This window comes from Bos grunniens, chromosome X (genome assembly GCF_055505025.1).
Source record: "Bos grunniens cultivar Pamir isolate PY7600 chromosome X, Bosgru_T2T1.0, whole genome shotgun sequence".
Classification (NCBI taxonomy): Eukaryota; Metazoa; Chordata; class Mammalia; order Artiodactyla; family Bovidae; genus Bos; species Bos grunniens.
The window spans coordinates 38,602,981-38,616,598 of NC_141194.1; the positions used below are offsets into that span (position 1 = coordinate 38,602,981).

General features: G+C 49.6%; 1 long non-coding RNA gene across 2 annotated transcripts in view; it reads right to left on the reverse strand.

Moving 5' to 3' along the window:
- The window catches only part of LOC147340170 (uncharacterized), a 43,501-nt gene extending 39,353 nt beyond the window's left edge, over window positions 1-4,148 (reverse strand). For both annotated transcript variants that reach the window (XR_015159400.1, XR_015159401.1), the window contains exon 1: window positions 4,027-4,148. This is a non-coding gene — a long non-coding RNA (uncharacterized LOC147340170). The remainder of the gene's footprint in view (window positions 1-4,026) is intronic.
- Window positions 4,149-13,618: the final 9,470 nt, after the last annotated feature.

Below are 13,618 nucleotides of genomic sequence, written 5' to 3' on the forward strand. Positions count from 1 at the left end.
CAAGCTTGAAGCAAGGTTCTTAATCCCCTTTACTCCATGATGGCTCTGCCAAGGCTTCGTCCAATGAGGCAGACACCCCAGAAGAGAGATGTACGCATCCCGGTAACTGTCTCTGGGGGCAGGGGGTAACAGGGGAGGAGGGGATGCTCCCAGGGCAGGATGCAAGTGGCTTTTAAGGTTTCTCATAAACACACTGCTCTACTGAGACTCTCAGAGGACAGAGGGAGGGCTGGCTGAGTGAGTGATTTTGTGTCTTATTTAGAAGCAGTCTTGCACACTGGTGTAAAGGTCACTGTCATGCCACCACGTGACTGAGCCTGTGCCCAGCCAAAGCTGCACGCCAGGATCTGCTGTTGAAGCCACTCCCACTTCCTGCAGGTCACCAAGCACAGACCTGCTGCGTGCCTGAATGCTAAAATCATTTAATGATTTAAAAAGATCGAGATCAATGGCTTCAGCAATTTCTGGGAAGCGGTAACTCAGTGAGCTGTGGAAGGTTCTCAATTTGCTGTCTCCAGCCTGGCCCCGTGGCAGGATTTATGCTGAATGGGCTCCATGAGGCAAATATATGCTGGGATGGGGCCCCATCTAATCACCCCACCCAGGAAGTGCTGGCCTGCTGACATCACCCTCACAGCTGCCAAGTCTCCCTTGCTCTGAGGGGCACTCTTTCATTTCACATTAATTAGAAGGCCATTTTCCAAGCATTTCCATCCCATAATGAAGGACTTTCTGCAGTGGTTCAGTGAAATATTAAAACAACTCAGAATCTTAAAAAAAAAATCAACATCCTGCCTGCTCAATCTGTATATTATATAAACCTTCATATTCGGGGTGGGGGCAGGATAAGTTCAGAAATAAGGACTGCTTGTCCAAGATACTGAGATGCTGACTGGGGTGGTGGAGGGTGAGGGATCGCCACACCACTGCCATCACCACTGACTACTGTGCTGCCTCTGCCCACCCTACATGTGCCTATGATGGGAAGAGCAGGCAGCTGGAGGCAAGAAGGGAAGAAAGAATAGGGAATACAAAATAACAACCTCTAAGAGCACAGAAAGGGTTCCCAAGTGGCACAGTGGTAAAGAATCCGCCTGCCAAGCAGGAGACTCGGGTTTGATCCCTGGGTCAGCAAGATTCCCTGGAAGAGGAAATTGCAACCCACTCCAGTATTCTTGCCTAGGAAATCCCATGGACACAGGAGCCTGGCAGGCTACAGTCCATGGGGTCGCGAAGAGTCAGACACAGCTTAGTGACTACATGACAACAAGAGGACAGAAAGAGCAGTCCCCTTGTGATAGAGAGGCAGTGGTAGCTCCCAGTAAACTGTACTTTCACCCTCTGGTCTAGTCCCCTCTCACTCTGTGAGACTTGCTTTGGCCAATGGGACCTTAGCAAGAATGATGCAGGCAGAGAGGATAAGCAGGTTCTCTTGGATCACTCAATCTTGGAATCCAGCCACCACACAAAGAATTCCAAGTTAGCTACATAGAGAGAAAGGCCTCAACCTCTTGATCACCCCGTCTGAGAGAACAAGATGTGGGCATGAAGCCATCACATTTCAGCCTCACCCACCAACTGACTTTAACCACAAGCAAGACCAGCAGAAGATCCACCCAGCTGAGCCTTAGTCAACCCAAAGAATCGTGAAAAATAATCAAATTATTTTTGTTCCCAGCCAACAAGCTCTGGGGTCATGAGTTACACCTGCAATGAAAAACCAAAACATTCCTTTATTCTCTAGAGGCTTCAAGGTCAAGATCACATTTCCTGGTGACCCCTATAATGAAAGGTTCCCAGATATCTGTCATTAGTATCCAATGATCTACTCCAGGTCCCCACTAAATGCCACCTTCTCTTTGTGGTAGACTCATCTCTCCTGCTCAGTAAAAGTGGGGTTTCTGTTAAACCATAGCATCTACATTTCTCACACAGTGAATCTTTCAGATGCTTCACATGGCCCTTTACTATGATAACAAACAAGAGCTCTGGGCTTGTAAGGATGTACAAGAAAATCTCCTTCGTTCCACCCTGTGTGGCAGAAGGTATGTTTGGGTAAGGTAGGGTATGGATGCTGAGAAATGAGATTTGAGTTACTATAGACTCTACATATTTAGACATTTATATGTGTGCATGTGTGTAATTATATATAGCTGTTATATATAGCGATTATATATATAATTTCCCAGCCCATGCTATATCACAAACTGAGTACTGGAAAGCTGTTTTGCTATGTGGAAATCCTTGCTATAATGAATTAATAAGAATGCTGTGCAATCAACATATTAATTGTATGTAAATGGTGTTTTTTAAATGCTTTAAAACAATTTATTCCCCTGAGCATTTTAAATAGGCCCCCTGGAAAGTTGTTTATGTAGTCATTTCCTTGGCGAACTTCTCTCTCCTAGAGGGTTCCTTCAACCCACAACTGAACACTTCCAGTGGCCCTTCCTCTTCCTCTGGAGGTCCTGGGAGCAAAGGAATGTCCTGCAGGGTGGGGCCTGGAACCTGCCACAGTGGTTCTGAAATTTAAATCACCTGTTCTTGGTTCCAAATGCCTCCGGTCCCTTCTGTCAATTAGCATCTATCCTACATGAAGTCTGGGTAAGATGAAAGCATTGGTGACTACCAGGGACAAAAGAGAATGCATCAATGCACTAACTTGGCCCTGTTGTGTCCCCGCCTTGGAGGAGAAAGAGAAGTTTGCTCTGGCCAGGCGTCCTACGGGTTCCCAAGAGGACCATCAAATTACAATGCTGGACTTCCCTTTCAGCCCAGAGGTTGAGAATCCGTCTGCCAAGGCAGGGGACACAGGTTCGATCCCTGGGCTGGGAAGACCCCACATGCTACGGGGCACCTGGGCTCGTGCACCACAACTATTGAGCCTGTGCTTCTCAGTGGGAGCAGCCACAGCAAGGAGAAGCCCATGAGCTGCAATTAGAGAGTAGTCCCCACTTTCCCCGGAGAAAGCTGGAGCAGCAATGAAGACCCAGCGCAGCCATAAATAAATAAAATTTAAAACAACTTAAAAATTGAAAAAAACCTTCCTTCAGAAACTCCTGGATCTTTCCACCAAGCTAAAGCAATAAACCAGGAAAACCTACAGTGCCAAAACCAGATGTGTGCTAAAGAAAATGCCTGTGCTCAAAGCGCAGAAAGAACCACCACTCGACTTTTGGTTTTGGCTCCAAACAAATTAACCCCAATTTCCAAATTAACCCAGCTTTCCAAGGACTTTTCTGATAAGCAAGATTTCCAGTAAGTAAGGCCTGATCTGAAACAGGCCTGTTGTCCGTCTAGAATTTTCCCACAAGCCCCACAGAAGTATAATTTGATTTATGTTCTCAAGATACGTAAGACAGTATAGAAGAACCGTGCAGAGCCCCATCTGGACATGTGTTTAGAATCAACTCCTCTCACCTGAAATGTTTCAAGGTGGATCCTCAGAAAGGCTTAAGTCTGCCTTCCCCCTCCTCCTTCCCCCTTGTGCAGACTCCACTTTTCCTCCAGGTTCCCAAGAATCAGGGATTTAAAGGGACAATTAGTGGAGCCACCATACACTGTGGCCTGGGGCCACAACTGCAGCCACATTGGTGACAAAGGTGGCATTTCTAGGGGAGTGGAGATGGCCATCCAGCATTCCTACAGGCTGGAAGCCACTCTTGGGGAGTCTGAGATCAACAGAAACCTGTAACCCTTTGCTGGGGCTGAACTCAGTTTGATGAGATTTGGAAAGACCTCTGTCACCCGGTGTCACCATGGCAGCAGGGCTGGAGAAGGCCTGGCCCTTGCACTGATCAAATGCCAGTTTGCTTCCTGCCCCTGTTCTGACCTGCCCTGTACTGCAGGGAATCACAGTTCATGGGCTCCCTTGCCCTGGCAGAACATAAGAGGGCAGGAGGAAGGGAGAAGCCAGGGCGTTTCTTCCCCTCTCACTCTGCTTCCTGTGGCCTCCCCAGCAGCAGCCTTGGTTCTTTTCTGTGGCTCCAAGGTCCCTTCCTTCACAACCCCACATGCCATACCAACCTCATTTCTGGGTTCCAATAATAGCATGTCTTCCATTTAGCCTTCCACCCAAGGGTAGCAGCAGCTCTGCTACTTCGAGTCTCTGGATTGATTGCCTCCCCTGCGGGGCCTCTCAACAATCCTATCACCTGTGTAACCAGTGCCCTATATTAGATTCTCACAGCTGAAAGGCCTAGTAGCTTTTTGCACTAGCCATCTACTCTCTCTCTTCTGCCACCTCGTGCCTGTGCTTAGTCGCTCAGTCGTGTCTGATTCTTTGAGACCCCATGAACTGTAGCCCACCAGGCTTCTACGTCCATGGGACTTTTCCAGCAAGAATACTGGAGTGGGCTGCCAATTCCTCCTCCAGGGGACCTTCCCAACCCAGAGATTGAACCCGCCTCTCCTTTGCAGATTCTTCACCTGCTGAGCTATTGGGGAAGCCATTTTCTCACCTAATTTAAAAAAATTTTTTAATCTGCCACCTAATTTAACTCAAATTATCTATGATTTCTCCCACAGCCCAAGGTATTGCATTGAGCTCATAAGTGCAATGAGAGTTTTGAAAAGGGAGGGAGGGAGGGGTAACTGACACTGAGTGATTATCTTGTGAAATATATATATATACATATATGCATTACCTTATTTAATCCTCACAACAACCTTAGGAGGTTGGGACCTTTATTATCTTCATTATACAGATGAGGCTGCGCAGGCGCAGGAGGGCATAGAGGAGCTAGCCCATGTTGAAGGTCAGGAAGGGTGGTGGTGAGGAGATACCCCTCGTCCAAGGTAAGGAGCAAAGGCTGCGCTTTGCTGGAGCAGCCGTGAAGAGATACCCCATGCCAAAGGTAAGAGAAACCCAAGTAAGACGGTAGGTGTGGCAAGAGGGCATCAGAAGGCAAACACACTGAAACCATACTCACAGAAAACTAGTCAATCTAATCACACTAGGACCACAGCCTTGTCTAACTTAATGAAACTAAGCCATGCCCGTGGGGCAACCCAAGACGGGCAGGTCATGGTGGAGAGATCTGACAGAATGCGGTCCACTGGAGAAGGGAATGGCAAACCACTTCAGTATTCTTGCCTTGAGAACCCCATGAACAGTATGAAAAGGCAAAATGATAGGATACTGAAAGAGAAACTCCCCAGGTCAGTAGGTGCCCAATACGCTACTGGAGATCAGTGGAGAAATAACTCCAGAAAGAATGAAGGGATGGAGCCAAAGCAAAAAGAATACCCAGCTGTGGATGTGACTGGTGATAGAAGCAAGGTCCGATGCTGTAAAGAGCAATATTGCATAGGAACCTGGAATGTCAGGTCCATGAATCAAGGCAAATTGGAAGTGGTCAAACAAGAGATGGCAAGAGTGAATGTCGACATTCTAGGAATCAGCAAGCTAAAATGGACTGGAATGGGTGAATTTAACTCAGATGACCATTATATCTACTACTGCGGGCAGGAATCCCTCAGAAGAAATGGAGTGGCCATCATGGTCAACAAAAGAGTCTGAAATGCAGTATTTGGATGCAATCTCAAAAACAACAGAATGATCTCTGTTCGTTTCCAAGGCAAACCATTCAATATCACAGTAATCCAAGTCTATGCCCCAACCAGTAACGCTGAAGAAGCTGAAGTTGAACGGTTCTATGAAGACCTACAAGACCTTTTAGAACTAACACCCAAAAAAGATGTCCTTTTCATTATAGGGGACTGGAATGCAAACGTAGGAAGTCAAGAAGCACCTGAAGTAACAGGCAAATTTGGCCTTGGAATATGGAATGAAGCAGGGCAAAGACTAATAGAGTTTTGCCAAGAAAATGCACTGGTCATAACAAACACCCTCTTCCAAAAACACAAGAGAAGACTCTATACATGGACATCACCAGATGGTCAACACTGAAATCAGATTGATTATATTCTTTGCAGCCAAAGATGGAGAAGCTCTATACAGTAAGCAAAAACAAGACCAGGAGCTGACTGTGGCTCAGACCATGAACTCCTTATTGCCAAATTCAGACTTAAATTGAATAAAGTAGGGAAAACCACTAGACCATTCAGGTATGACCTAAATTAAATCCCTTATGATTATACAGTGGAAGTGAGAAATAGATTTAAGGGCCTAGATCTGATAGATAGAGTGCCTGATGAACTATGGAATGAGGTTTGTGACATTGTACAGGAAACAGGGATCAAGACCATCCCCATGGAAAAGAAATGCAAAAAAGCAAAATGGCTGTCTGGGGAGGCCTTACAAATAGCTGTGAAAAGAAGGGAAGTGAAAAGCTAAGGAGAAAAGGAAAGATATAAACATCTGAATGCAGAGTTCCAAAGAATAGCAAGATGAGATTAGAAAGCCTTCTTCAGCGATCAGTGCAAAGAAATAGAGGAAAACAACAGAATGGGAAAGACTAGGGATCTCTTCAAGAAAATCAGAGATACCAAAGGAACATTTCATGCAAAGATGGGCTCGATAAAGGACAGAAATGGTATGGACCTAACAGAAGCAGAAGATATTAAGAAGAGGTGGCAAGAATACACAGAAATGTACAAAAAAGATCTTCACGACCCAGATAATCACGATGGTGTGATCACTGACCTAGAGCCAGACATCCTGGAATGTGAAGTCAAGTGGGCCTTAGAAAGCATCACTACGAACAAAGCTAGTGGAGGTGATGGAATTGCAGTTGAGCTATTTCAAATCCTGAAAGATGATGGTGTGAAAGTGCTGCACTCAATATGCCAGCAAATTTGGAAAACTCAGCAGTGGCCACAGGACTGGAAAAGGTCAGTTTTCATTCCAATCCCAAAGAAAGGCAATGCCAAAGAGTGCTCAAACTACTGCACAATTGCACTCATCTCACACGCTAGTAAAGTAATGCTCAAAATTCTCCAAGCCAGGCTTCAGCGATATATGAACCGTGAACTTCCTGATATTCAAGCTGGTTTTAGAAAAGGCAGAGGAACCAGAGATCAAATTGCCAACATCCGCTGGATCATGAAAAAGCAAGAGAGTTCCAGAAAAGCATCTATTTCTGCTTTATTGACTATGCCAAAGCTTTTGACTGTGTGGATCACAATAAACTGTGGAAAATTCTTCAAGAGATGGGAATACCAGACCACCTGATCTGCCTCTTGAGGAATTTGTATGCAGGTCAGGAAGCAACAGTTAGAACTGGACATGGAACAACAGACTGGTTCCAAATAGGAAAAGCAGTTCGTCAAGGCTGTATATTGTCACTCTGTTTATTTAACTTATATGCAGAGTACATCATGAGAAACACTGGACTGGAAGAAACACAAGCTGGAATCAAGATTGCCGGGAGAAATATCAATAACCTCAGATATGCAGATGACACCACCCTTATGGCAGAAAGTGAAGAGGAACTAAAAGGCCTCTTGATGAAAATGAAAGTGGAGAGTGAAAAAGTTGGCTTAAAGCTCAACATTCAGAAAACGAAAATCATGGCATCTGGTCCCACCACTTCATGGGAAATAGATGGGGAAACAGAGTCAGACTTTATTTTGGGGGGCTTGAAAATCACTGCAGATGGTGACTGCAGCCATGAAATTAAAAGACGCTTACTCCTTGGAAGGAAAGTTATGACCAACCTAGATAGCATATTCAAAAGCAGAGACATTACCTTGCCAACAAAGGTTCGTCTAGTCAAGGCTATGGTTTTTCCTGTGGTCATGTATGGATGTGAGAGTTGGACTGTGAAGAAAGCTGAGCACCGAAGAATTGATGCTTTTGAACTGCGGTGTTGGAGAAGACTCTTGAGAGTCCCTTGGACTGCAGGGAGATCCAACCAGCCCTGGGTGTTCTTTGGAAGGAATGATGCTAAAGCTGAAACTCCAGTACTTTGGCCACCTCATGCGAACAGTTGACTCATTGGAAAAGACTCTGATGCTGGGAGGGATTGGGGGCAGGAGGAGAAGGGGACGACAGAGGATGAGATGGCTGGATGGCATCACCGACTCGATGGACGTGAGTCTGAGTGAACTCCGGGAGTTGGTGATGGACAGGGAGGCCTGGCGTGCTGCGATTCATGGGGTCGCAAAGAGTCAGACACGACTGAGCGACTGATCTGATCTGATCTGATACAGATGAGAAAACTGAGGCTCTGAGTTCTGCAACTGGCCCAGGAGCACAGAGCTAGGAAGCAGGGGTTCTGGAGTTCAAACCTAGGAAGGATCCTGAGCAGCCTTTCCAAAGGGAAATACTCCAAAGGTGGGTGGGACCAGCTTTGTATTGTCTGCTTCAGGAAACCTTAAGTAGAGATGAGCTGAGGGGCTTTCTGCTTTCCTTTTGGAACATGTGTGTGTGATAAGAGGACAGGAGCCAGTTGCCCCTTCCAACACAGTCACCCTCAGCAGGCTGTGATCAAACCCTGCAAAAGGGTTTAGCAGTTGCTCTGGATTTCCCTAAGCACGAAGGCCCGGGTGCTGAGAACCAGGCGGGTCCCCTCCGCCCTGCTCTGAGACTCTAACCTCAGGGCCCAGGGCCCCCAAAGGCCCCCCAACAGACCACAGTGTCTGTGTCTTCTAGCTGCACAGGCAGTTACATGATCCCCTGCATCTTGCCTCCCACTGGCTGCCCCATGCCCAAGGCACAAGATTTGCAAAGACGGAGATGTAAAGAACATTTGAAAACAGGATCACAGAGGAGGCCGAAGCTGAATGCAAAACAATGAAATCATGAGAGAGATATTTGGAGCCTCTGCAGAAGGGAAATCTGAGGGTGAATGCAGTCTCTCAAGTTCACCAATAGGTCACTGACTGGCCACCTAATACTTTTAGTAAAAGCTGGGTCTAGGGGCAGCTGTCGCCCTCACTGACCGTTCCCACTGTCATCCCCACTGAAGGGAAGCAGGCTAGGGCAGGGTTCCAACCCCGTCTCCTGCCCTGCACCTGCTGTTAACCTTTTCATTGCTGGAAAGTTCTTGGGAGCAGGGTACTTGGGTGTCAGGGCTGTTTACCAAGGAGCACAGAGAGATTTGAACAGGTGCCATCCAGGACAGGTGTGGGAAGCCTCAGGGACAGAAGACTGCTCCTTAAGGCAGTTTCTCCCAGGCCACTGCAAGGAGCCCCCATGAAAGAGAGTCCCTTCCGGAGCAGACATTCTTTGCCATCCACAGTGCAGAAACACTGTGGCCTGTAAGGCTTGCGCTCAGAGATGTCTCCCCGTCCCCTATCCCACCCCTGCTGGGAGGTCACAGTAATTGGCACCAAGCCTCCCAGGCTCTCCCTCCCTCTGCCTCTGGCCCAGTGCCTGGCTTCTGAGGCCAGTGTTAGTGAGCAGAAAGGCCCCCACTGGCTATTCTCTGTGCTGTGAAAAGCTAAGTGGCCTGGGGGGAGGGGGAGGTGATGGAAGGAAGACCTTGACCTCAGAGCCCTAAGCCACGGCTGACAACAGACAGCAATGTGTGTGTGGGGGGTGGGGGTGGGGGGGTGCCTTGGGAACAGCGCTTTATTGAGGGACATTTTTCTTCATTTGAGGCAGCCTACATTTCGTCCCACAGGCGTGCCCCAAGGCCCAAGTCTCCCTGACCCCTACCCCACCGTCCCTGCGCTGGATTGAAGGGGAAGTGACCTCTGAAAGCCCCTCAGGACCAAGGTGATAGATGTCAAAGAAGAGTTAACAGAGGAGCCCCGGGCAGCACCCCAGAAAGCTCCAAGCCCCCCAACACAGGAGAGCAGACCTAGAGCAGGGTGGGCCCTGCCCCTGCCCAGACTCGGCCCCCAAACTCCAGATTCTCCTCAGCCAGAGCCGATTCTGGAAGTTCAGACCCCACATCCAGCATAATAAACCTAGATCTGGATGATGAAGAAATGTCACCTATTGTTTTTCATAATGCAAAGTAATAACAACCAAACCTCCTCCAAATCTTTGTAGCCAAATCAGGGAGGTCCCCAGACCCTGTTCTTCTCTTTCATGTAAAGAGACTCTCTGGTGGCAAGGAGTCTCCAAGGGAGCTTTAGAATTGGAAAATATCAGAGTGCAAGGTTTTAGTGGAGAGTTTTCTCCCTGAAAAAGTCAGGATATTCAAAATGCTGGAAGACCACGAACTATGCCCTAGACACAGCCACTAATCCGCGGAGCTGTGAATAAATCATTTCATCTCCCCGTGTCTCACGTTTCCAAATATTTAAGAAAAAACAAATCTCCTGATCACAAAAGGAGCTGGCCTGAAGATCGGCTACCAAGGCGCTTTGCTGAGTCCATTTAAGAGACCGCGGACTCAGGCTCCCAGCTTTGCTTAGGAGGCGCGAGACCCTCTGGGCCTGGGGGCGGGGAGAGGGGCTGTTGAGGGAGAAAAGCACGCAAGGCCTGGGTTAGTTGCAAGCACAACCCTACAGCCACTTTAGGGAGCTGCGGAGAGGGAGGCACCAGGCACGTGGCACTCCGGCTCCAGCTCTTTCCAAACGCCAAGCCGTGCGGGGCTAGCGGCTGGCATTCCTGGGGCGACCCGGGCCCCATTGCCTTCATCTGCGGGGGGGTAGGAGGGTGTCGTCGCGTTCAAAACATGGGTTCGAAGGGGGCGAGCCGCGTCCGCCTCGGGCGCCCAGGCAGAGCAAGCCGCCGCGCTCGCCTCCCCAGCTCACCGGGTTCATTTCCATGTGGAGCGCGGCGCGTCCCAGGCGCCCTTATCTCGCCGCCGCCGCCGCAGCGGCTCTGCAGGCGCGGGCGCCCCGGGCTCCCTCCCCTCCCTTCCCCGCCCGCCGCCCGCGCCTTTGTCTGGCCCGGCGGCGCGCTCGGAGCCAGCAGGGCGGGTAATTGGCGGCCGGAGGAGGCGAACGGGCCGGCCCGGCCTCCGCTAATGAGCGGGCGGAGCCGCGGGGAGGGCGCGGCGAGGTGCGGAGCGGGTGAGGGCTCCCGTGACTGGGCGCCCCCCTCCCCGAGATGGTCGGCCGGGTCCCCGCAGCCCCCTCCCGGGCTGTGGCGGGGACTGGCGTCCCGAGGGACATCCCCTCCCCCTCCCCCAGGCGGTCCCCGGCGCGCTCCAATTACCCTGCGGCCGTGCCAAGGCCTCCGGCTGCCCCCGGGCCGCCCTCGCGTCCCCGGAGAAGTGCCAGGGACGGAACGCGCGGGCGGGAGGGCCGAGGAGTGGGCTGCCTGGGGCTTCGCCGCGCTGCAGGAGACCCCGGCGGCCCAGGCGGCCCTGGGGCAGGGGCGCTGAGGGGAGGGGATGCCCCGGGGGCCCGATGCCAGAGTGTTCACCTAGGGAAGCCCGCAGGCAGCAGCGAAACCCGCTCCCCGCATAGATGGTGATAAAAATCCACCCTCGTTTCTAAATTAATTACGCTAAATCCGCCGCGCTCGGCGGCTGGGGGTACGGCGGGCTTGGATGGTCTGAACCAAGGGACACCTTGGCCCTTCGCTAGGGGAGGGGGCATCATGTATTGTTAGCTCCAAAAACCCCCTCTCCAAGTCTGAGGGGCAGTGTGGGGAAGGGCACGGGAACAGGGCACTTGGAAAGAAAGCCTTTCTCCAGCCAGCTTGTGGAAGGAAGGGCTTGGGGAATTCGGGAGTCCTCCTGGGAACCCTACCCTGGCCGGTTGGCAGCCTTAAGGGAACCACAAGCAGCTCAGGACAGCCCTCGAGGGAGAGTTCTCCACTATGAGACTTAAAGGTGGACTGCCACCTCCCAGGGGGAAAGGAGGCATTTTCTTCCCACCTACGAAGACTCCGCACCCAGGAATGCCCCCACCACCTTTTCCCAACTCTCCTACTGTGCCCACCTAGGAGCAACCCACATACAGCGAGCTTTTCCCCCTTTTTACTTGTTTTTATTAAGGTACAACTGTACATACAGTGGAAGTGGAAGTTTGGTTCATTTTTACATATGGATCTGCCTTCCCTGGTAGGGCTTCCCTGGTGGCTCAGGCGGTAAAGAATCTGCTTGTCATGTGAGAGACCAGGGTTCGATCCCTGAGTAGGGGAAGATCCCCTGGAGAAGGGAATGGCTCCCTCACTCCAGTATGCTTGCCTAGAGAATTCCATGAACAGAGGAGCCTTTGCAATCCATGCGGTCACAGAGAGTCGGACACAACTGAGCGACTAACACTTTCCCTTTCACCCTTTCTGCCTGCCTAATCACCACCCAGGTCAAGCTATAGAACATTTCCAGCAGCCCAGAAGGTTCCCTCAGGCCTCCTCTTAGTCAACATCCCCCAACTATTCATCACCATAGATTCGTCTTGCCTGTTTTTATAAACAAAATCATGCAGCGTGTGCTCTTTTGTCTGTGGCTTTTTTCACTCATTGTCTGCCAGATTCATCCAGGCTGTTGCATGAAACAGTGGTTCATTCTTTTTAATTACTGAGTGTTATTCCGTTGAATGAACATACCACAATTTATTTATCCATGTGACTGTTGATGGACATTTGGATTGTCTCCAACTTGGGGCTGTCGTGAATAAAGTGGCTGTGAACATTCTCCTATGTGCCTTTGAGTGGAAATGAGGACCCATTTCTGTTGGGGATACACCCAGGGATGGAATTGCTAGGTCATAAGGTAGGTATGTGTTTATTGCCAAACAGTTTTCCGAAGTAGTTGTACCGGTTAGCTTTTTAAAGCTGCAGTCAGGGTACAAAGGCTATTCAGAGAGTTAAGTTGCAGGCACAGCATAATAGTAGTGTGCTAGGTACTGTTCTAAGAGATTTGCATATAATTAACATGTGTGTGGGAGAAGGCAATGGCACCCCACTCCAGTGCTCTTGCCTGGAGAATCCCATGGAGGGAGGAGCCTGGTGGACTGCAGTCCATGGGGTCCCTAAGAGTCGGACTCGACTGAGCAACTTCACTTTCACTTTTCACTTTCATGCATTGGAGAAGGAAATGGCAACCCACTCCAGTGTTCTTGCCTGGAGAATCCCAGGGACGGGGGAGCCTGGTGGATTGCCGTCTATGGGGTCACACAGAGTCGGACACGACTGAAACGACTTAGCAGCAACAGCAGCAGCAGCAACATGTGTGTGTACATGCTCAGTCAGTCTGACTCTTTGCGACCCCATGGACTGTAGCCCACTAGGCTCCTCTGTCCATGGAATTTTCTAGGCAATTAACGTGCTTACATGCATTTGTATGCAGACATTCTCACAATGCCTGGTTTCATCTTAGAATGGGCACAAGATCTCAAGGGCTGGCTTGTATGGATCTTTGCATTGCCCACCCCAGTTGGGATTCAGATACAATATTCTATGTTTGTGGAATAAATCATATCCATTTTACAGATGAAGAAACTGAGGCCCAGAGTGGTGATAAGTTGCTGAAGACTCTGGAGCTAGTGAGTGGCAGGACCAAGCCTACATATCAAGTTTCTAGGCTCCTGGTCTTACTGGTGTTCTTATGAAAATAAGCCTGTAAAGCCTCCCTTACTTTTCTCCTCCTTACACCCCCAGGTCAACACTGTCAGCACTACAGTGCTTGACTTCTTGGCAACCACAGTGCCTGACTTCTTGGAGACCCTTGTCTTTCTTTTTCTGTTATCTGTTCTTGTGTAACAAACAACTCCAAGGCTTAGTAACTTAAAGCAACAGTTATTGTTTCTCGGTTCTCTGAGCTGACTGGACTCGGCTGATCATTCTCACTTGGGAGTTCTCAAG